The following is a 23808-nucleotide window of genomic DNA, read 5'->3' on the forward strand; positions in this document are numbered from 1 at the left end:
ACTGGTCTGGGTAATGGCCTTTCCCATAATGCATAGCATTATACATGTCCATAAGGATATGTGCATTGCATTATGGGATACTAAGGCAATTAATGTGAAGTCATTAGCTTCTATATACAAGTAGCCCAGCTGCGATGTTGCTTCATGTGCAAATTTTTATTTGCTTACAATCGGATAAAGGATTAAACCAAGAACATAATTTCTTGGCATCTTTAATTTATAATGGCATTACACCCTCGGAGGAGCCTGAAATCCCTAGAGGACACATTTCCAGGTGGCAGAAGGGAAATGAAATGCCTACCATGGACCAAAAGGCAACAGCAGCATCTGATCCATAGTGGGTGGCTGAAAGAACCATTAAGGTTGGTCAGATGAATGTTGATGCACTGACTGTAAAAACAAAACAAGATTGAAATCTGGTGCAATATAGAAGTATAAAATATGAGGCAGTAGTTGGATTTCTTCTAAGTAAAAGAGGAAGAGAAGTATTATTAGGATACAAACCAGCAAATGCATATGACAGAATAATAACAACAAGATTTTCAGCAAGTCTATTTAACATCACAGCAATTCAGGTCTATTCACCTACTTCAGACAGTACTGAAGAAAAATACACTTATTTTATAAAAACTTGGAAATAACCTTTAAATCAGTACCAAAGAAAGACATACTAATTATTGGAGGAGATTAGAATGCGAAGATTGGAAAGGATGAAGGATTTGAAAGAAAGCAATGGAAGAGGAGAAAGAATGTTTGAATTTGCCTTGAAGCATGACATGGTCATTCATAACACACATTTGCAGATCGGCCACATCAGTTCAGTAGTGTCAAATATTTCAAGGAGCAGACATGGAATCGGATCATAGCTTAGTGATTGCCAATATCAAATTGGCAATGAGTTAATTAAAGGGAGAGTGTACAGGAAAGTGCTCAAGGAAGAACTGAAATCCAATAAGGAAAAGGAACTGGAAGATAGAAAAAGTAAAGTGGTGTCTGCAATTAAGAAAGCACTGGAACAAACAATCCTAGAGACAGAAAAGCCAAAGAAGAGGTGGACTATTTCACAGGAGACATTAAAGATAATTCAAGAAAAAGAGCTTTAAAGATTAGGAGAGAGATCTCTGTGGATATGGAAGAAGAGTATAGAGCAAAATGCAATGAAGTGAAGAAGGCAGTTAGGAGAAACAAATCAAAATGGCTAAAGCAAGGATATCAATAAATACTTTGGCGAATACAGAACAAGAGAAGTATATAAAATTATCAGAAACATCAACAAGAAAGTAAGTCCAAAGCAGAGAGCCATAAATAATGAAAGTGATCAAATCTTGATGAACATAGAAGAAATAGGAGGGGGAGAGAGAGAGAGAGATGGACAAGATACTGCTCAGAGTTATATAAGACACAGGGAGATGTTGAGGTCTGGAAGAAGTTAATTGATGAATTGAGGGGAAATATCCAAGCACAGATGGAGAAACAGATATACTGAGGGATGAGGTTGTAAAGGCAGTAAAACAAATGAAAAAGTATAAAAGTCCTGGGAATGATGACATCACTGAAGAGATGTTGAAACATGGTGGCGAGGTGATAATAGATGAACTGTACTGGCTGTGTAACAAAGCATGGGAGAAAGGCAAAACACCAAAAGAATGGACAAGATCAATCCTAATATCTATTCACAAAAAAAGGAAGTAAAATGGATTGCAAAAATTACACTACAGTTGATCTAATGAGTCATGTTAGAAAAGTACTTATGATATTAACAGAAAGAATAAGGAAACAAATCCTGCTTGCTCGTTTCAAGAAAATCTGGAAGACGAGCAAGCAGGATTTAGAAGAGAGAAGTACTGTGCACCAAACTAATGTTAAGATTAATTGTGGAGAAAGCTCTATGTAAAAATAAAAATGTTTATACCTATTTTGTTGACTTGCAGAAAGCATTTGACAGAATAAATCAGAAAGTGGCATGGATTGTACTCAATCTTATAGAGTGGACAAGAATGTGATATGTCTCCTGTAGAACATAAATGACAATGCAGAGGCTGCTGTGAGAAACTGGAGAAATAAGATGGTTCCAGGCAGCAAGAGGCAAAAGACAATGAGACCCAATATCCTCAAGCATCTTTATCCTGCTTTTAGAAAGAACCGTGGACGTCATAAAGGATAATATAAGGGGAATTTCAATTCAAGGTACCAAAATAAACTTGTGATTTGCAGATGACAGTCATTATTCAAGAAGATAAAGAGGAGCTAGAAAGAACAGTGCTGAAGTTAAGTGAAGAAGGAAAGAGATATGGACTGATAGTGAACATCGATAAAACAAAAAATGATATTTGGAAAGAAGAGGATGAAAAAGCAATTAAAGGTCAATGGACAAGAGCTGGAAGAGGTTAGGAACTTCACACACCTAGGGAGCAACATAATGCATGATTCAGACCGTAAGAAAGAAATAAGATTCTGGATAACAAAAGATATGAAAAAGTAAATCACTGAGCCTTCTCATAAAGCTGAGACCACTGGAAACATGCATATTTACAAGTACTCTCTATGGTTGTGAGTGATGGGTAATGGTCAAAGACTGCGAGACAAATATTGGCTTTTGAAAGAACATGTCATAGAAACATTCTTCGACTTGGATGGGTACAAAAGGTACGAAATCCAAGATAGAAAATAATTCAAAGGAAACTAAAGTGGGCATATCTGTAGAATGGATAAAGGCAGAAAGATCAAAACCTTGATGATTGGTATAATGGACTATAAATAGAAGAGAACGCCCAAGGGAAGAGTGGTGTGGAAAGAGTTTGCAGGATTTGAGTCATCTGATAGTGAACAGAGAGAAGTGGCAAAGAATGGAGAGACAGGCATCAGATACTAACGGGCACTGGACCCATTAGCAATGATGATGATGATGAATGGCATTACTGTAGTCTTCATGTTGAGAGGGATGTGAGGAAGTGGAAGGGACAGATAATTTGTAGGTTTGGCAAATAAAGGCAAGTTCCACAGAGCAACAAGGAAAGCTTGGGTGGAACAGAGATTGTAGGCGCTGTTGACAAGGGTTTTCTTCATTCCATATTGTTGAGAAGGGGAATGGTGGGAAAGTTTATGTTAAGGTACCACTAATACCCTCTCTTTCTCATTAGAGAACACATCATCAATATATCTTAACCAGTATTTCTTATTTAGATTTCATGCATAACACTGAAAAGAACATCAGTCATCTCTCCAGTGATCAAGGTAACAGACTTCATTTTGATTTTGCAAAAATCATTTATGATGTGAAACCACCCAAACTGAATATACCATCTTCTGAACTGAGAGTCCTCAAGTCTTTAAAATGCAATAACAATATAGTCATTACAAATAATGCAATAACAATATAGTCATCACAGTAGTGCTAGACACCAAATCCTATGAACGAAAAATGGAATTACTCTTACATGATGGGAACACATATTCTAAAATTAATAAAGATCCTATTGAAAGCCAACTTAATAAGCTTAACAAGTTATTGGACAAAACAACATCCACAGCCCAAGAAATTGTTAAACAAAATTCAGAACTTACCATGCAAGATCTCTCAGAAAATACAGAGCACAAAACTACACAAAAGTAATTACTAAAATAAAGAGCTAAAATGCTTCAGTTCAATGATGTAAAATTATACAAGTCAAGTGGATATTAGATCCAGCATTATTTCAAAGCCAAATGTAAAAACTATTAAAGTTTCGTAAGGTAAATTGACCAGTGAGCTAACGGGAATTCATTCCCCGACATTCACAGGGAACGAATTTCCATAAGCTCAATGGTCAAAATACATCTCTCTGACATTTCAAATTCCTTAGTACTAAACGAGAGTTTTTTCTCCCTTAAGGTTTCTACTTGATCTCCGAGGAGAACCAACCATTCAAAACAGCTGTCAGGTCAGTGAAATCTTATCAAAATGGACCGATAAAAGGCAAATATATAGATGCCTGGGCAGCACGTATGTCTTCTATATGGTCCATACTAAGGCAACTAGTGAATGCTGGGGAATGTATTCCCGTAAGTTCTCTGATCATTTTACCTTACAAAACTTTCAGTTTCTACAAGTCAGCACTCCATTTATTTTTACAAAAAATCAACAATCTACATCCTCGAATTAAATTCACATTAGAAAAAGAAACATCAAGTGGAATTTCCTTTCTTCCATTCATATCCAATGATACCCTGATGGATCACTTTCTACTACTGTCTACAGAAAACCAACCTTTACAGGATGCTATATTCGTAATACATCAGAGAACCACCCATCTCAGAAATATATCATAAAATCCTTAGTGACCAGAGCAGACAGGATTTGTTCTTCTAAAGGGTTGTTCAAATAGGAATTGGAAACCATTAAACAAACAGCTCTACTAAATGGATTCAACTCAAGAACAACACAAAAAAATAGTTAACACCACTCCAAGGCAACATCCAAGAGGAGAAATAGAACAACACAGGACTTCCATACCTTATATCAAAAGGCATCTGTGAGAGAGTTGTAAAGATTATAAAAAATACTAACTTATCACTATCTTCAAACCTATTAACCAAATTCATAATCTGTTACCCTTTTCCAAAAGACAAAGACTATCTTAGTATATTATAGTGAATTTGCTATCAACAAAATCAGCAAAAGAATCTTAAATAACCTGGTTATCAAAATGTTTTATGGTCCTGATGTGTATCTCCTCAGCTGAACTCAAAAGATGTGTTCCACAACCAACATCTGTCCTATATTGTCATCTGGAATCTATCCCAATACATGGAAGCAAGCCTATATTTAGCATATTTTAAAAAGATAAGTCTGCCATCAAACTGAGTCACTGTCCTCTTCAAATAATGAAAATCTTCAGAGGTCAACTTCTTCACTGCCTAAGAATCATCAGTTAATCAATGACCATCAGTATGGATTCTGACACCAAAGATCCACAAAAAGATTTTTTTATCCTACATCATGCATATCTAGATGACAAAGGTTTGAAAAAATCTGTGCTATTACTCATGACATTTCCAGGCCATTTGATTAAACCTGCTGTCGTGACGTTCTATTTTTATGTTATGTTCTAAATCCGCCATCTTGGTTCAAGTCACTTTTATCAATATAACAACTAATTGCAAATTGATCAACGAACCATAAGTAGGGAAATTTATAATTATACTGCGCCACCCTATTTTTAGATTAGTCTATATAAAATAGTAGGATCAATTTTTAATTAAGTTAGCAGTCTCCTCATTTATTTAGGCCGAATTATTTACTATTCCACTTGGGGTTCCTGCAAGATTCGAATATTTATGAACGGTGCAATAAAAGGGAATTCAGGCAAACACAATATTTAGATTAACAAAATAAAACATTTAATATATGATATATATAACAAATACAAGAATTCTGCTTTAAAATGAAACAATACAATCAACTTAATACATCTTGCTAAGTCACTCATGCCAATTCAATGTTCTAAACTTTCACATACAATTCACAGTTTCAAAACCACAAGCTTTCTTAACTCAAGTTAGTAAAACGAAACTTCTTATTTAAACAGTCTCCAAATATCTATCAGCTGTACTTAATGTTTAAATTCACAGGAAGCACTAATCAAGGTAGACAATATTCCAAGCAATCTTATTTCGGACTTTGAACTTTGAAGATATGTTAATGTTAGAATAAACAAACAAGTATGACTACTCTTACCAGATACAATCTTCAATACATCAATTAATTGTGAGCACACTTATGAATTAACTTATTTACGTTAGCGGAACACATTAATAAAGATTCTCCAACGATTTAACTGAACTACTGTTAATCGCGCTTCACTACTCTAAAAAAAAAACACATCAATAAGGCACCGATAATTCTCCTTGTTTACTTTTCTCAAACTAGTTAATTTCAATATAATTCTTCTCAGGGCAACATAGAATTAAGTCGTAATCCTAGACTAACTGGAACTAATCAGAATTTTCCAATGAATGTCCAGTTCTTTATTTATCCGGTTACGGCATTAATTTTCCTTTACAACACAGCTGACTTCACTTGCAGCTAAGCATATGATTCACTATGTTTTGGCTCACTTCTAAGCACTATTCTCATGAATTTCTGCCCTAGAGAACTTATAATTTTCTTCCACTTCCTTTGCTTGTATCCTACCTTCCTTCCCGTTCCGCAAAAACTTCCTCTCTTCTCTCTAATTAAAAATCTTCTATTATTTTTCTTCTCCTTTCAGTCCGAAGGTCACGCTCTCTTCGACTCATGCTTGTTTATTTCATGCGTCTCCATGACAACAAATGAACGCAAACATTTCGCTAATGTAATACAATGCTCTACTACTACATGAGTGATTACATAACGTTAAATTTTCACAAATAAGAATAAACAGAATATTTGAGCTACTTAATCAATTTTTTCATTACGTATAGAATTAATTATAATAATACTTTTCGTTACATCTTATATATTTTAGTTATTATAAATTCTGCACATATTATTGTTTAATAAATTAATAGTAGGTTAAGTTTAGAATAAATATTTAAATAGTAATCCTAAATTAAGGAATAATAAATAATTTTTATACAAATCATGATTAATACATAATAAGCAACGTTAAATGTGAATGAAAAAAAAAATAAATTACACAACGTAGTTTCATTCACAATTTAACACTGTGCTATTACTCATGACATGTCCAGGCCATTTGATTAAACCTGCCATCATGACCTGCTCCAGTCAACTGGTATCCTTCAGTCAACATCTTCCACCCTCAGTGACTAGGTAGCCAGCTTTCTTTCTAGTTGAACACAGCATACCATGGCAGATGACTTTCCTTCAACGTTTTCCACCAGAGCAAGAGTGCCTCAAGGCTCTGTTCTATCACCTACCCTATTTTCCCTATAACATAAATAACCTCCTCTGACTGACCGATAATCCTATCCATAGATTTGTTGATGATATACTCCATTCGTTGAACTCATTTGTTCAACCATGCAGTGCACAATAATCACAAACTTGTAATATCTTCTACAACTAGGTGTCTCAAACACTGATTCCTATATCATTCTTCAGTGGAGTGAGGATAACCTGGTCATATCCTATACCAGGGGTGTTCAACCGGTCGATCATGAAGCGATTTTTGGTCCATCTCTTGTGTATTCCTCCTTAATTACAAATTTAGTTAAAACTGAAAACATAATATTTTAGTTATCATTATTTTGTATTATTTTTAATTCGTTTTAAGTGTATTGCTATTGTTTATTTATTTTTCATTAAAATTGTCAAATCAATAATTTTCTTATAAGTCCAGGTAAATGAATTAATTTGGATCAAAAAGTCAAACAGCGAGCCGAGCGAATACGATTATAAGCAAAATGTAAAAACTCGATTGTAGCTTAAATATTCCAATACATCGATTTTATACTTAGGCTAAGTCCCATGTGAATATTGTAAAAAAATAAACTTTGCTTGTCTCGGTATAGTTTGTATTAGATGTTTTTGTAAATAACTCTTTTGAAGCTAACTGTATATACTGCTTTAATATGAATATGTTAGAGTTTTAAAAACAAAGGCAATGTTTTTGTTTCCGAAGCTGTACATGGCGGCATTAGAAAGATTGTTATTGAAACTTGTATGCATGAGAAAGGCTTGTAGACTCTAAGTGTAAACATCTCCCAAGTCAGTCACAAAGAGTTCAAACAACTTTCCGATGGCCGGCAATTTACAATCAAAAGAAAGCAAAGGAGAACAAAAGGTGTGCCAAACTTGAAACTTAAGATGAAAGACTCATACTGATTCTTTGGGGGTTGCCAAACTTCATGTGAGGTCTGAGAGGAGGCCTAATAAAAAGGGACTGAAGAAAGCAGAAGGGGTCCCGGTTCCAGAATTGCTGTCAGAGAGGAGGCTGCCCAGTCCAGAGTCACCACCAGAGAGACTGTCCGGATCCATGTTGCTTGAGAGAGGAGTTTCCCGCTTCCAGAAAGGAGCTTCTCGGTTTGAGACGTCACCAGAGAGAGAGAGACTACTTCTAGGCTGCAGACAAGGTTTCAAATTGCTGAAAGGAAGAGTTCCAATTGCCGGAGAAAAGTTTCCAGGCCACGTTATTGTCAGACATTCACCAGTGTGTTGCATTTTCATTACAATTTGATGAATCAAACGACTTCATTGATATTGCTTAGTTAATGGTATTTATTTGCATGGTATTTCAAGATTATTCAAGTAAAGAAGAATTTTTGAAAATTATACCATTATTGGGAAGGACTAGGGGAGAAGACATTTTTTCAGCATTTGATGAATTTTTGAAACAACACAAACTTCCACTTTTTAAACTTGTGTCTATTACTACTGATGGTGCTCCTGCAATGATAGGTAATAAATCAGGCTTCATTTCATTATGTAAAAACGATGACAAATATCCAGATTTTTTAACATACCACTGTATTATTCACCAACAAATACTGTGTAGTAAAAGATTAAACACAAAATATGTTTTGGATATTACATTTAAAATTGTAAATTCTGTTTGAGGAAAAGCCCTGCAATGGCAGTTATTTAAATTACAGGCAGATGAAGATAGGGAACTTCTGTTGTACAATAATGTTTGCTGGCTCAGCAAAAGTCAATTTTTAGAAAGATTTCTTGTATTAATTAACAATATAAAAATTTTTCTTGATGAAAAAGGAGATATTTATCCACAATTGAGTGATAAAAGATAGTTGTTACACTTATCATTTTTAGTAGATTTCTGTACGAAATTAAGCAATTTAAATTTAGAGTTACAGGGTAGAGATAAAAATTTAATTGACATGTTAAGTTCAATAAAAACTTTCCAACAAGACTTACTTTTATTAAAGAAAATATAAATGACCGCGAATTTAGACATTCCAATATTTATTAAAATTTTTTGAACAAAATCAAGAAATGCTTTGCTATGATTTAAAAGAATTTATTCATGAAATAGAATTAGTTGAGGAAGAAATAAATTCAAGATTTAAAGATTTTAATAAAACTGAAATGATTGTATCTTTTATCAATAATCCATTTCAAGAAAACTTGAACATCACAGAAATTTCAAATAAAATTAGTGGGCTGTTTGATATAAACCAAGCTGAAGTAGAACTTGAGATAATAAACATTCAGAATAGTTTACATTTAAAATCAATAAACAATGAAGTCATTTGGAAGTATGCACATGAAAAATTCCCAATATTAACTGATATTAAGCAAAAAATTCTGTCATGTTTCAGATCGACATGCTTGTCAAATCCGTTTTTTTCAAATATGACCGTCATAAAAAAATCAATTAAGAAACCAAATTACAAATGATTATTTGGATGATTGTCTGCGATTGGAAATTTCTTCATATCAACTTGACTATGAAAATATTGCAAAGTCCAAATGCCAAATTTCACATTAACTTTTTTTTTAAATCAACCAGCATTTCCTGTAATTTGTGAGTTTGTAATCAATCTGTTGTTTTTTCTAACTTTGGTTTTCCAAAATAGAGAAATAAATATTTTATTCCAATATATTTGTGTTTTTTTTTGTTGTATTAAAATAATTAAAAGTGATAAATAAATTTTTAAACACACAAATAAAGTTTTTAGTTGTGTATTTTTTTTTAGTTGTTTATTTGTGCATAATCAGATATCAGGTTGGGAGAATGTAATCTATATAAGAGAGTAGATCGCCGAATAACTTTTTATAGAAAAGTAGCTTTTTACTCGCGTAGTAAAAATGGTTGAACACCACTGTCCTATACTATTAAAATGTAGTCTTGCCCTCCAAAAAGAATCTTAATTCACCTTCTGATTATACACAAATCACCGAACAGAATCATACCTCCTCCTATGGACCGACATCTTAATTAGTTGCTCCCACAGCAGTTGAAAAGCTGGGCATCTTTTTCTGTTCAAGAGGATACTCTTCACCCATCCAGCTGCTAACTCTGTATCCTAAATCTGCCGGACCTTAGGACACTGTACATATGTTTGGGGCGATGCACGAAAAAAAAAAAAAAAAAAAAAAGCTGCTATATACTTAAGATGACCCCCCCCCCCAATGCACTGTTGAATTCTTTCAGCACTTAAACTAGGTTTTTTCACACTGGCATTTGGTGAACAGCTCCATTAAACTAAGGCTATCATTATCACATATGAAGCTCATCCAACTATGCCTTAAACTGATTCAATGTGTTTACATTCACAATATACTCAGGCAATGCATTCCACTCACCAGCCACTCTCCACGTAAGAAACCTTCTCATCACTCCTCTGCTCACACCCTTCTTATACAGTTTCCAGGGATGGCCTCTTGTTCTACCTCCATCTCCCATTGTATGAAAAATCTCTTACACCCATGATAAGTGGATTTCTCATGCAAATCAACTGCTGTCCAAGACTACTTCTGATTTGACATTTGAATGTTTGAAACTCTGAAATGAGGGTGCATACATAAAGATAGTGCTAAAAGTGGAAATGTCTGATTTTTAAAATACTCACAGTGAAATTTAAGATCTAAGCTTAATACTTAGTAAACATAGTGACCAGCAACTATGTAATGTTCATATAGAAACTTTCCTAAAAGTATCTCTAGTAGTAAGAGATGTATCAGGTCATCCCAAAAGTAATGTAGTTTTTAGCATTAGGTTTTGAAAGGATATAAAAGATAAATCACTTGCTAATTTAATCACGAATATATTCTCCATCTGAATCAATAAGACTCTTCCTAAGTTGTGAAAGCCTCATAACATCATTTCGATAGAATTCAGGAGGTTTGGAGGCAAAGAAGTTGCACAGGTTCAATTTCAATGCCTCTAATGTATCATATTGTTTTTCATTAGTGAAATGTTGCAAACTTCCAAATAAGTGGTAATCTGAAGGTGCAAGATCAGAAGATTTATGGAGAATGTGGAAGCTTTTCCTAGCCAAGTTCATCAATCTTGTTACAGGTGATTCTTGCACTACAAGGTGTGCGTTATCATGATGTAAAACAACACCCCTTCAAATGACCAAAGAACACCTCTTATCTTTCAGTTTGTCATTTAATTGATTGAGTTGTTCCAAGTATACTTCAGCTGTGATTGTTCGGTTTTGTGGCAAGAGTTCAAAGTGTATAATACCAGCCATATCCCACCAAATGCTTAAACTAAGGGTCTTCAACGCATGGCCTGCGGAGCTCTTTGCCGTGGTCCGCCGACCATTTTGAAAAAATAACTACTAAACATTAAAACGCAATTAAATAAAAAATAATTTCCATGAAGCTCGCAGGCCCACTAAGCTATACAGTATTTAGAATTGTACGATGCTTTCAGATTCATAAGCACACTGTGCATTTGATACTTTACATAAAATCCTATAAAAATAAATATTAAATAGACATGCTTCTTCAGCCATCTACCAGCAGTACTTAAGTACTAATACTAACGTCGCAGGTAGATGGCTGAAGCAGTAGTTTGTTCGAGCGCTGTCTATTGCCTTCCAGATACATCTCGAAGGTTCTCGATACTTCGTTATTTTCATATAAATATAAGAGGATCTCATCCACAGTCAGTCAGTTGTGAACAGTGTGATATTCGTGTATAAGGGTACGCAGGTTTGTCGTGTCAGCCATAGCTTATTGTGGTTTTATATTGCCAGCTTTTTTCATTAGTGTGAGACATATTCACTGGATAATAATCGTTACACACGGCCATTTTGGATCATTTTTTGGAATCACCTTCCATCCCTATGGTGTCTATGAGTAAAAAGCGTAAATCAAGTGATTATTCTGGGGTTTTTAATGAAAAGTGAACCAATTTGTACTTTTTTGTGCCGATCGACGATAAGCCAGTGTGTTTAATTTGTCGTAAGTCAGTTGTCAGTATCAAAAGAATACAATTTAAAATGACATTATGAGACAAAGCATGCGTCCAATTTCGATCACCTTCAAGGGCGGCTTTGTGTGGATAAAGTGAATTGTCTCCAAATTGATTTAAAATGCCAGCAGGGTACGTTTAAAAGGCAGAGGGAAGAGAGCGAAATAAGTGCATCAAAGTAAGTTATGTAATAGCTGAAAAAATTGCTAAAAAATCAAAAGCCTTCTTGAATGGCGAGTTTGTGAAAGAGTGTCATATCGCTGCTGGGGATATTCTGTACCTGAATAAAAAGGAAGTGTTTAAAAAACTGAGTTTGTCTGGGGTAACTGTAGTATAACGTGCCAAAGAACTTGCCAATGACATTGAAGGAACCTTTAAATAAACTATTGCCCAAATTTACGTCATATTCACTTACTTTAGATGTGAGCACAGATGTGAAGGATACAGCACAACTGATTATCTTTGTCCATGGCATTCATGAACAATTCAATGTGACAGAAGAACTGCTAGCGCTCGTACCTATGAAGGGTACGACGAAAAGCACTGATATTCTTGAAGCCGCCAAGAAAACGCTCCAGCGTTTCGACCTCAGCTTAACCAACCTCGAGGGCAAGGTAACAGATGGTGCCCCTGCTATGGTGCGAGAGAACAAAGTGTTTGTTGCGCTGCCACAGAAAGAACCGTAACTAGAAGGAAAAGATTTCGTCCATTACCATTGTTTAATCCACCAGGAGAATTTGTGCGTGAAAACTATTAGATTTGAGAATGTCATGAAAGTTACAGTGACTGTCGTCAACATTATTAGGGCAAGAGGATTGAATCATCGTCAATTCCAAGAGTTTTTGACCCAAGAGTGCGAAGCAGATCATGGCAATGTGCATTGGTTGAACAGAGGGAAGGTTCTTAAAAGTCTTCGACTTAAGGAGCGAATACAGCAGTTCATGAAAAACCAAGGGGAATCCGATTGCGGAATTTAACAATCTGAAGTGGATGACAGACGTTGCCTTTGTGACCAACATCTCGTTGCATATGAATGACCTAACTACATGGCTACAATCCAAAGATCAACTGGTGCACACACTGTTTGATCACATCAAAGCTTTTGTGGCCAAGCTCAAACTTTGGGAGGCACAGCTCCCAAAAAAAGACTTAACTCATTTTCAGCTTCTTACTGAGTCCAACTGTTCGTCTCTTGATGAATATGCTACAAAATTAACCTTGTTAATTTTGCAAAGAAGTGAGTTCGAAGAGAGATTTAGTGATTTTTGTAACTAAGAGTCTTCTTTAGATTTATTTTCAATGCCAGGCTCAGTAAAATGGAACTGCTTTTAACTCTAAAACACTCTTTGAGAGAAAAATTATTCAATGTGCCCTTGCTTACATTTTACAAAGATTACATTTCTGAGGATGCATTCCCTAATCTTCGTCAGCATGCTTTGAAGATGTGCCTTTGGTTAGGAAGTACATACTTATGTGAGCAGTTCTTCTCCAGAATGAAGCATGTGAAGTCCAAGACAAGAACTCAGATTATGGACCAACATCTAGAGAATACTCTGCACATAGCGACTTCCAACATTGATGCCAACATCAACAAGCTGGTCAAGGAAAAGTATTGCCAAGTTTTCCATTGATATTGTAAAAAAATGAATGTTTTATCATTAAATTATCTTTTTTCAAGTATTGATTGTATTTATTTATCATGAACACGACTCCTATCAATGCTCTTAAAGCTGAGTTTGTTTATTTTTATAGTATTGTATGTAAAGTATTAAATGCACAGCATTCCTTGTAAATCTGGAAAGCATCTTACAATTTCTAAATACTGAAGCCAGTGGCCCACTGGCTTCACTGAAATTTTTAATGCGGTCCGCACCGTTGGAAAGGTTGAAGACCCCTGGCTTAAACAAAACCTTCTGGGGGTGAAAGTCTTGTTTTGGCTGAGGTTTATCCTGTTCCCCTGAATGAACCCACTGCCTTCAGTGCTTGACATTCTTGTAAAGTCATTTCATCACCAGTGACTACATGACTTAAAAATGAAGATTGACCCTCTCGAGAATGAAAAGCAGTGCAGATGTTGATACACTCTTTTCGATTGTTGTTCATCAGTTTGTGAGGAACCCACTTGCCAATCTCAGACACTATTCCAAGTTCTTACAAATGGTGATGGAAGGTCGATGACGATGAATTAAGATCTTTTGCTAAATCTTCAACAGTTGCATTGGCATTTCTTGCAATAGTGGCTTCCAGCATATCATTATCGAGAGAGACAGGGTACCCAGAGCAAGGGGAGTCTTTCAAGCTCAAGTCCCCTTGTAGAAATTTTTGGAACCATTGCGGGCACTTTTGCACATTCAAAAAATATTATTACCATACACTTCTTGCATTTTTTACAGTGTTAGCAGCATTGTTGCCTCAAAGCATGATGTGCTCTTCAGTGACCTCCATAGCAATAAAGGATTATTTAAACAATAACTTATGTATGATGTTCTTGCAAGGTGGAATTCCTTAGAATGAGGCTGCCTCAGCTTAGCAGTACTTATAAAGCTTTAAAAATTCATGTTTAGACAAGCTGAGACACATTTGAACAAGTACAGTATAAAAAGCGACATTACTTTTGGAATGACCTGATATCGCTGTATTACTGTTACTGACATGCTACAGATCTTATGGAGTTAATGAGACTCATAATGAAAAATTCACTCTAGCTATGTCTATTATAATTTCACTTAAATTTATTGGTACTATTTTCACTCACTATTCCCTCTCATATATCACCTTCTAACATAAAAAATTACTCTTCAACCCTTTTCTCATCACATCTCTTAGACAACTTTAAATGGCTTTTTCCTCATTATGAAATATATCTTTTCATTATCATGTGATGTTTTGGCCAACATCAAATCATAACTGAAAAGATTATTTCATGTGTTATTTAACTGAACATTTTGCTGAAATGAATGAGTTTCACCAGAAAATGTGAGATAGCCAGTCTCATAGAGAGGTGGTAAGGTTTTTCCACTCAGATGACTCTAGTTTCTCATTCTGCATAAATCAGCCTGAGAAGAGGAGATACAACAAAATTCAATCAAGAAGATCAGGAAGTAAAATAGACATGTAAAGAGACCTAAGTAGAGAGTACTGGTTGAGGGATACCTCTAAGGAAGACTAGAACCTAGATTTTGGAGACTGAGACAATGCCTTCAAAATCCAATGTCTGAAACATCAGGAACCTGGACTGAGTCTGTAAAATATTAGAATCTTGAATGAAAGGTGCCTGGCAAATGAAAAGAGAACTGAAAGACTGCAAAACATTAAATTTGAAAATGCTGGAGTAAGTCGTCTGGAAATTAAATGAAAAATGGAATTGAAGCAATAATAACTGGCAGTTTCAGTAAACAAAAGTAAGTGAAGAAGGACACTAACAAATTACAAACTAGTCAACTATTACTTAATAAAAGTGTTTAATTTTATACAATAAAATGATGGAAAGACAGGTATTCTTAATTCTGCAGACAATAATGTACCTTATATACTAGGCTTTATGCTTATAATTGAAAGTTGACCTGGTTTCTATAAATGCAAGCATATAAAAGATAAAATCAACAGAATAAAGCATCCTGAACTGCTACTGTTCTTGGGAAGGTGACAGGTTTCATCCAAGCCAGTCTGATAGTTATTACTGCAACATTTAGTCACAGTCAACGAAATGCTATATTAATGCAAAGAACTTACAGATTTTGCTTACAGCCATCTTCTTATCCAAACTAGTAGTTTATAATCTGGTGATAAACTATATAACAATGATTCCCACATCCTCCAACTTATGCAACAGCTTTCTATGCTGAATCCTATCAAAAACTTTAGCAAAGTCCAAGAGTATCATTGGTGCATTCATTTCCCCCTGTCTAGCTCAACTGTCACATTATTATAAAATGGTGAGCAGGTTGCTCAACCATGACCTTTCCTTAGTAAACCCAAGCTGTTCATTGTAAAGTATAGATTTGCTCAACATATTTCTGCATGTGATCTTTTACCAACTTTTCCAAAATATTCACCACCACTTCAGAGATCATGATAGGTTGATAGCTGGACACATCAGTCTTTGCACCATACACAATAGGATTATCATACATTCTTTCCACTCCTGTGGAATCTTTCATGTGCTGACTCAAATTTCACAGCAGGTCAAAGGAACAGTCAGTTCAGATAAACACTCTTTAGCATCTATGCTGGTATCTAATCAATCCCTAATGCCGAATGTATATTCAGTTTATGCAACAGCTCTAGTATCTCATGCACTCGAGTTTCTTCTTCTGTAGCGATAGCAATGTCTGCCCATTTTGCTAAAAGCTATTAACCTGTTGATAGCTTTTAGCAAAATGGGCACTCATTAGTTGAACAATCTCTTCTGCCATCTGCCACCCATATAGACGAGAGTTATTCTTTCTTTTATTTGCAACATAATGGAATTCCTTTGGAATTCCTTGTCTTTAGCTTGCAGAGCACGTTTGATTTCCAACTCACACTTAACACTTCTAGAATGCACCTTATAATTTTCATAACTGACATCCTTATGCACATGGTATTCTTTCCATATCAATTTTTCTTAAGAATATCGTGCTTAATAAGATTGCATTTATTGCATCCATTACATTCCTAATTGTTCATTTGTCAAACTACAGGGACACATTCTGATATTGCATCAAAATGTGTCCCTGTCAAACTACAGGCATTGGACAAATTGTCAAACTACAGGGACACATTCTGATATTGATGCATTTAAAAAATTCCATTTTTTAAATGCATCAATGATGCATTTAAAAAATGGACAAAACATTAAAGATAGGGGTGATGGGAAGCTGACACTGGCATCCCCTGTGCAGAGTGAAACATACCTAAACTAAATGCAGACCGTAAATAGACAGACATCAGGACTTCCTAACAGCATATCATAATTAATGAGCATGGGTAAATGTGGAGATCTTGGCAACTTTGATCATGGACATATTATTGGTACAAGACAGGTGGGTCATTCTATCACCCAAGTGGTAAGAACCCTAGGGTTCTCGAGGGAAATCGTATCACCAAATTCAGATTCCAGTTATTTTTGGGTACCCCTTTTACTTAGTAAGCTGAACCAGACAAAGACACATCATGACTTCCATTATTAAGCATAATTGTATCATTAACATTGTTGCACAGCTTCATCACCCTTACAGACTCTCATCATTCTTCCCATCATAATGCAGTTTCCCTGACTCTTCATATTAAGACTCATACCAATAAATAATTTCTAGGCTTCTAATACCATACTCATTCAAAAGCATGTGTCCCTCTTACATAAATCCCTTCTTTCTTCAAACCCACTCCATACATAAAAAAAATCTCAAGCATAATATGCATTGAAGTGTTTGCCACGCTTCTCAGATTTCTGGCAATTAATGCAGCCATACCAGTTGAAGTTAGAGGATTGTTTCATGGTTGACAGTGATTCCAAAAATAGTCTCTCAGACCTATAGTAATTTGTGTGCAGTACAGTTCTTCCATTCATTCCTGTATTAAGACATATCCAAAGCATGGTCTGCCAGTCCTGACTTGCCATACAGATAGTCACAGAGCGTATTTTTTGCTCTATATTCTGTCCAAAGTAACAGGTACAAGAAACTTTATACACTCCAGGATGAGTGAGAGGAAGATGATCCTTAAGAGAATGGAAGAAGGCAGCTAGTGGGATGCATGGTTCAAAAAGTAGCATGGAGATTATATTTGAGAATAATTTTAGCTATCTTTTCAGATGTGTTCTGGATGACAATAGTCTTACCAAACTTATCAATACAAGAATTGGAGCAAAAGTAAGAAGTCAGGTGACTGGCTTTTTCTGTGGGTAATGATGCAATAAAATCATGGAAGTGTAAAAAAGCTGGAAGTAAGGCTTCCATCAAAGATGAAAGTTATGACTAATAACTAACAAAAAGCATGACTGACATTTGGACATGATGCAAGCTTCCTGCTTTCAATCCTTTCAAAATCATTTGGGAAGTGCTGATTGTGTGCAGCTATTTTGTGCTTTGGAACAAGGGAGAGTGTAGATTTCAATGAAAGCCAACTGCAATATTATTATTATCTGAGACCTCCAAGGAGTAAAGGACCCATCGAGGGAGGCTATAAATCTCTCAAACTAGTTGTCATACATTCTCTTAAATTCATTCACATCACATGCACTCACTACCCACAAAGGCAAACTATTCCATTCATTCACCTGTTCTTCTCTTGTACAACTAACACTCAGCTTGAAGAACTAACACTCAGCTAAGGGATAAGGAATTTAAAGTGGAATGTGAAATAAATGTTTCCACACCAATGAGAACTATTTATGATATATTCAGTGCAAGCATATCCAATGATTGAAAACAATAATTCAATCAAGGAAATGAGATACAGAAGTTCAAAGACCATTCCATATTGTTAGCAATAGCAAATGTCTCAGCATCTCTACCTTTGAGGGCAGATTGTCAGGAATTTGATAATGAAAAACTGAGGTGAGTAGTGCTTAACGAAGCTAAAATTTGAATTTCTGTTCAGAAAAGTAGAATATCCTGAAAAATCTTTTCTAATAGAAAAGGTTTTTTAGAATATTCTGCTTTGTATATCTTTACTGTAAACAGAGTGTAAAGCTTGTACTCTGTTTACCATTACTATAAAAATAAATCATTTGCTTAAACTCAAATAGATAATCTGTTGAGAGCAACTGAATCTCCAATTCTTATAATGCAAAGCTCAACCAAATCCTTACACTCTTATGATACTAAGAAAACATCTGTCTTGGCAACTTCATGCTCATTAAGGGCTGGTGATAATGCAATATACAGCCCCTCCCAGCCAAATCATCGCTTGTGTGTAACTGAATAGATAAAGCATTTAGTTATGTCAGTTATGCAAGTTAAAAATTTAGAATAATTTTCATAAATAAAAAAGTTAGAAACATTGAATGATAGACTGTCTTTTCTTTTCTCTGTATACTATAAAAGGCATACTGGTCTAAAATACAGTATGTTCTCATCATTAATTTAATACTTTTCATCTTCAGACCTTGAATAGGTTTGCATCGTCCTTCTTTTCACTTGAAACAACCATATCCTTATTTTGATTTTTATCTGCCATTATTAACAAAAATAAAATAATAGTCATAAAAGCTTATAATTTGTAGTGAAACATGAAAACAAGATGGTTCAATATGTTTGGAATTGAATTATGTACAGATGTTGAAGAGTGCCTACTGATATTCTTACATGATTATAGGAAAGCAAAGGAATGGTAGTCGGCAGTCTGTGGAGAAATGCAATGAAAGTACCTATAAATATAGGTACTTTCAATCCTTATATATAGATACCTATATAAGGCATAATGCAGAAATATGGTGCTAATGAGAAAGTGACTGAAAGAAGTTTGTGAAAGAAGGGTCACCTATTAGGCAGACTGTGCTCTTCTGTATACAATCAAGAATTATTAGGAAAGTTTTGGGTACACCAAACCTAAATGTGAGAACCATATTCTAAGGCTGATCAGATTTGGCATTTATAACGTTAGTACTTGTGCAGAAAAAAAAAATAAAGCTATGGGTGTCGTATATTTAGGCTGCACGCAATAAGTGTGTGAAATGTATGAAAGTCAGCACATTAAGAGAAATTGATCTCGACTGGAAATTGGAACATTATCAAAAGTAAGAGGGAGTAAAACAGGATCTCTGGTAATAAGATAGGACTAAGTTTTGATAGCAATGAAATTCTCTAAATTATTTTCATCCCACTTCAGAATGATGAGGAGAACAATATTCAAGATACTCGTTATAGAAGATCTTGAAGCTTGAATCATTTAAGTACTACAAGGTTTCTTGAATGAAGAAGAGGAATGGAGAATACCGTCATTAGCAAAACAATGGATAGGATTCAAAGTCAGAGAGAGAGAAAGTAACTGACATATAGGAAAAGTGCACACAAGAGTACAGAACCTTGAGGTACTGCAGCAATGAAAAGAAATGATGTGAAGAAGTCATCCACTATGACATGTGATGACCCGAAAGAAAGGTGATAATCCATTCACAAAGGGTGTGAAAGGAAACCATAAGATGGTAGCTTGCTAGGAAGGACTTCACCAAATGAGAGGAAACTGGCAATCTAATTACAAAGGGCAGGAGGAAGATCATGCAAGGTTAGCTTGGTAAGAAGATTTCAATGCCAGACAAGATTATGTACACTGGAAATATTAAGGCTGACCATATGAATTTCTTTAAATTTTGTCTTGGCTGGTGTCCAAAGTTGGGTGAGACTAACAAGGAGATCTGCCGTGGAAAAAGAATGGCAGAATCTGTACTGATGTTCATTAATTAAGTGATGGGTATCTCCTGGTAAAGAAGCTGGTTGCTGATGACTTTCTCATCACTTTCAAGAGTACTGAGATGAGGGCAATGAACAGTTTGATGGCTTACTTTCCTTTCCTTTTTTTAGGGGCAGGCTGAATAAGGGTTTGCTTCTGTGCTGTTGGATGGATGCCAGATGAGCATAATGGCATATATAGGCAATACAGGATGATGTTAATTCTGAAGAAATTCACTAGACTCCAGTTATACTAAGAACAAGTTTTTAGCAGAACCGGAGAAACTTTCTGGTATCAAGACTAAGCATTTTTCTGATGCCCTTTTGGCAAAAGACAGAGGAGGTATACTATGGGTGATTTGTGAGATAGTGGGAGAAGATTTTCCTTGATATTCTAAGTTAAAGGAAATGACTAATGGCAAAACTGCCCTATCATTAGGTGGCATTGCCATTATACTCTATAAGGGTGTGTTTGTGGTATGTGAGTGAGAGGAACATTGAAGGGCAGATGTTACACTCAGTAGCCATGGTAAGGGACCAGAAAGCTCAGCTGCCATTTGAGGAGAGTATCAGAAGTCTTGATCATTCATTATAGTGCTTCATGGTATGAACACCACCAAGAGAGATCAAAATAAATTAATTTCCTGAACTTATTTTCATTAGTTTTCTACCCAGTATCATCAGATCAAATTATAATTGTGACACACATACAAGCTACATCATTAGAAGCAGTTCAAATTGTAACCAAAACAAAACTAATGTCCTAGCATGGTGCCCTCTATGGGCACCATACCAGTACAATAGTGAGGCTATCTGGTCTCAGAATGACTGTCACCCAGATCATTGGCAAATTAATACAATCATACTATTGAGAGGCTTCATAACAGATGCTTATTCTAAAAATAGTCTTCAGACCTATGGCAACTTCTGTGTAATACCAATGTCCTCCTCCATTTATCCCATCTGAAGGAGTATCCAAAGCAGGGTCTGATATTCTCAACTTGTCATAAAGATGATCATGGGATGTAATTTTTGTGTTCAAAGTAGATCAAACTGCAGACACAAGGAACTTTATTAAAAAACTATGAGAAAGAACTTTACAGAATTTTTTATTTTTATTTTCCCCAAATATATAATTTCTTATACTGATTCTAAAAACATAACCTGAATGTTTTTCAATTGCTTTCTTAGTTGCTACCATCGTATGACATCACTGGCTTGTCTTCTGAATTCTGAAAACCTACTAACATAATGAATACTTGAAGACGTAAAGGTTTATTTCATTGAGAATTTTTATGATTGCATGTTTTTACCCCCTCAACATTTGTTTATAATGGCAAAAAAAAAAAAAAAGAAACTGTTTTGATTTTTTTTTCGTAAATTTGAGACATTTTATATTAAATCTAAAAATGTGTGAAAATGATCATGTTTCATTAATAAATGGTCATGTATTATTTATAAAATATACGGATTTTTTTTTTTTTTTTGTCTCAGAGATTGATAAGCTTGCAAATATATATAGTGTCCAGTCAAAATATTATGACCACCCACTTTTATTTTCGAATCAGCCATTTTGCTCACCAAGTGACACTCATATTATAATGAAAGCCAATGTGCAAAATATTGGAGGTGTATGATGTACTATCCATTCAAAGTTCCTGATTTACATGAGCAAGGAATGTGATCTGATTGACTTACTTTGAAAAAGACATGGTTCTGGTTAAAGGGTTGCAGTATCCAGGAAGCTGCCGGTATTGTAGGCCATTTGTGGATGCTGTAGTTAAGGAATTTCAAGAGCAATCCATGACTGATGCATAGATTGAACACATGTTGTTGCATCTTGTGTAAACTCACAAACAAAAAATTGTAGAATGGCTGACCATAGCCAGAGAATAAATGGTGGAGGTGCCCAGACCACAATCCAGTATACCCTCTTCTGTATGGGCCTCTTGAAGCAGTGCTCAGCCAAGGTACATAATGTTTATGCTAATCACTGATAACCACATGTACAGTTTGTATCCGAGAAGTGTCACATTTGATCACTTAAGACTGGAAAATGTTGCTTTTTTCCTGGAAATCTCTTGGAGACTTCTGATACTTGTAGAGAACCATACTATGCATGCTACAAAGTATATCCAATGTTGTTCATAAAGTATCTTCCTTCCCTCAAAGGTGGTCTTTTCAGATGACACAGGCATGTTTCATCAGGATGAAACATACCTGTGCTATCTGGTATCATTTGAGAGTGATTTGACAAATATGATGCGACTTCCAGGTGTTACTGTGGTTGCTAAATATGAATCCTGTAGAACATCTCTCGGATTACAAGAATTGAGATGTGGGAATGGAATCCTCCACCCAAACACTCATAGCTCTGTGGGAAACAATCCTGATGATGTCGCACAGCATACTTCCTGCAATGTTCAAGAGTCTTATAGAATCCATGCCACTGTAAAAATCTCACAATCATTTTACTTATTATGTTTGTTATATGATAACGTAATCTTTAAAAAATATATATATACTAATGCAGATGGATGCTTAGTATTACTACAACCACAATGTGATTAAGTGATGGCATAATGAAAGGAAATTTAAGTGGTCCATTTGCCTACCATAACATTGTGATCTTCAGAGATTTACATAGAAATAACATTGTACATATATTATTGTATGGTTATTTATAGCAATGTTCCTAAGCTATATGATATTCTACATGCAATCACTGTAGTATTAGCAACCATGTTAGTTGTGAGTTTTGGAACAGTTATTGCTTGGTAACAGGACAAACAAGCAAGGAAGAGGTGTTTTTTTTTTTTTTTTTTTTTTTATGTGGTTCCCACCCATGAAAGGTTATTAATAGATTTGTAATACATTGGTACTGTGGATGAGCTAAGGATTCCCCCCCCCCACCCATTTTTATCAATTTTATATTTTTTTTGTAACTTTTTATTTATATTTACATAGTCCAGAAATCCTGCTCTAGAAACCAAATATGGAACTTTTTCAAGCCTTTGTATCTTAGTGAGAATGCTATGTGCTTGATGAGAAGCAGGTGGTATATTTTCAATGAAACAAAATGGAATCTACACCAAAGTTCTTTTTCTGGGAAGTCCCTGAAACTATGCAATTAAATGTACTCTTATTGCCAGAGCAATTATTCTTCATGTCTACTTAAGCAAAAGGAAAGTTGTGTTTAAGGAAACTTGTTTACTAGAAGAAGTTATATGCCAGTATATTAATCAAGTGAGATCCTTAACTTTTATTGTATTCATGAGCCAAATTTCTAATAAAGTTTCAAATATCACACATGATCATTCCTTGGTTCCACTGAATATACCTTGTGAACAGATGACCATAATAGATTCTTTTATGTTGTGAACAGTGAAGTCTCTAAGGCATGGAGCTCTTATCCCATTCAATGTTATGATGTGTGTGGGAGAAATTCCACTCTAAGCCACTCTTATGTCATGAGATTTGAGGAGACTAGCAATCTTGAAAGAAAGTTTACCAATGTAAGGAAACAGATGTTGAGAATAGTTTTTTTTCGTTTTTTTTTTTTTTTTTTT

At 35.1% G+C, this 23808-nt stretch overlaps 1 protein-coding gene across 4 annotated transcripts in view; it reads right to left on the reverse strand.

The window, feature by feature from the left end:
• The window catches only part of LOC150095994 (dehydrodolichyl diphosphate synthase complex subunit DHDDS-like), a 208084-nt gene that overhangs the window by 97869 nt on the left and 86407 nt on the right, over positions 1 to 23808 (reverse strand). The gene's annotated exons all lie outside the window — the stretch shown is intronic.

The sequence above is a fragment of the Typopeltis vanoorti genome, chromosome 19 (genome assembly GCF_054136105.1).
Source record: "Typopeltis vanoorti isolate ZY-2024b chromosome 19, IOZ_Tvanoo_1.0, whole genome shotgun sequence".
NCBI classification, from domain to species: Eukaryota; Metazoa; Arthropoda; class Arachnida; order Uropygi; family Thelyphonidae; genus Typopeltis; species Typopeltis vanoorti.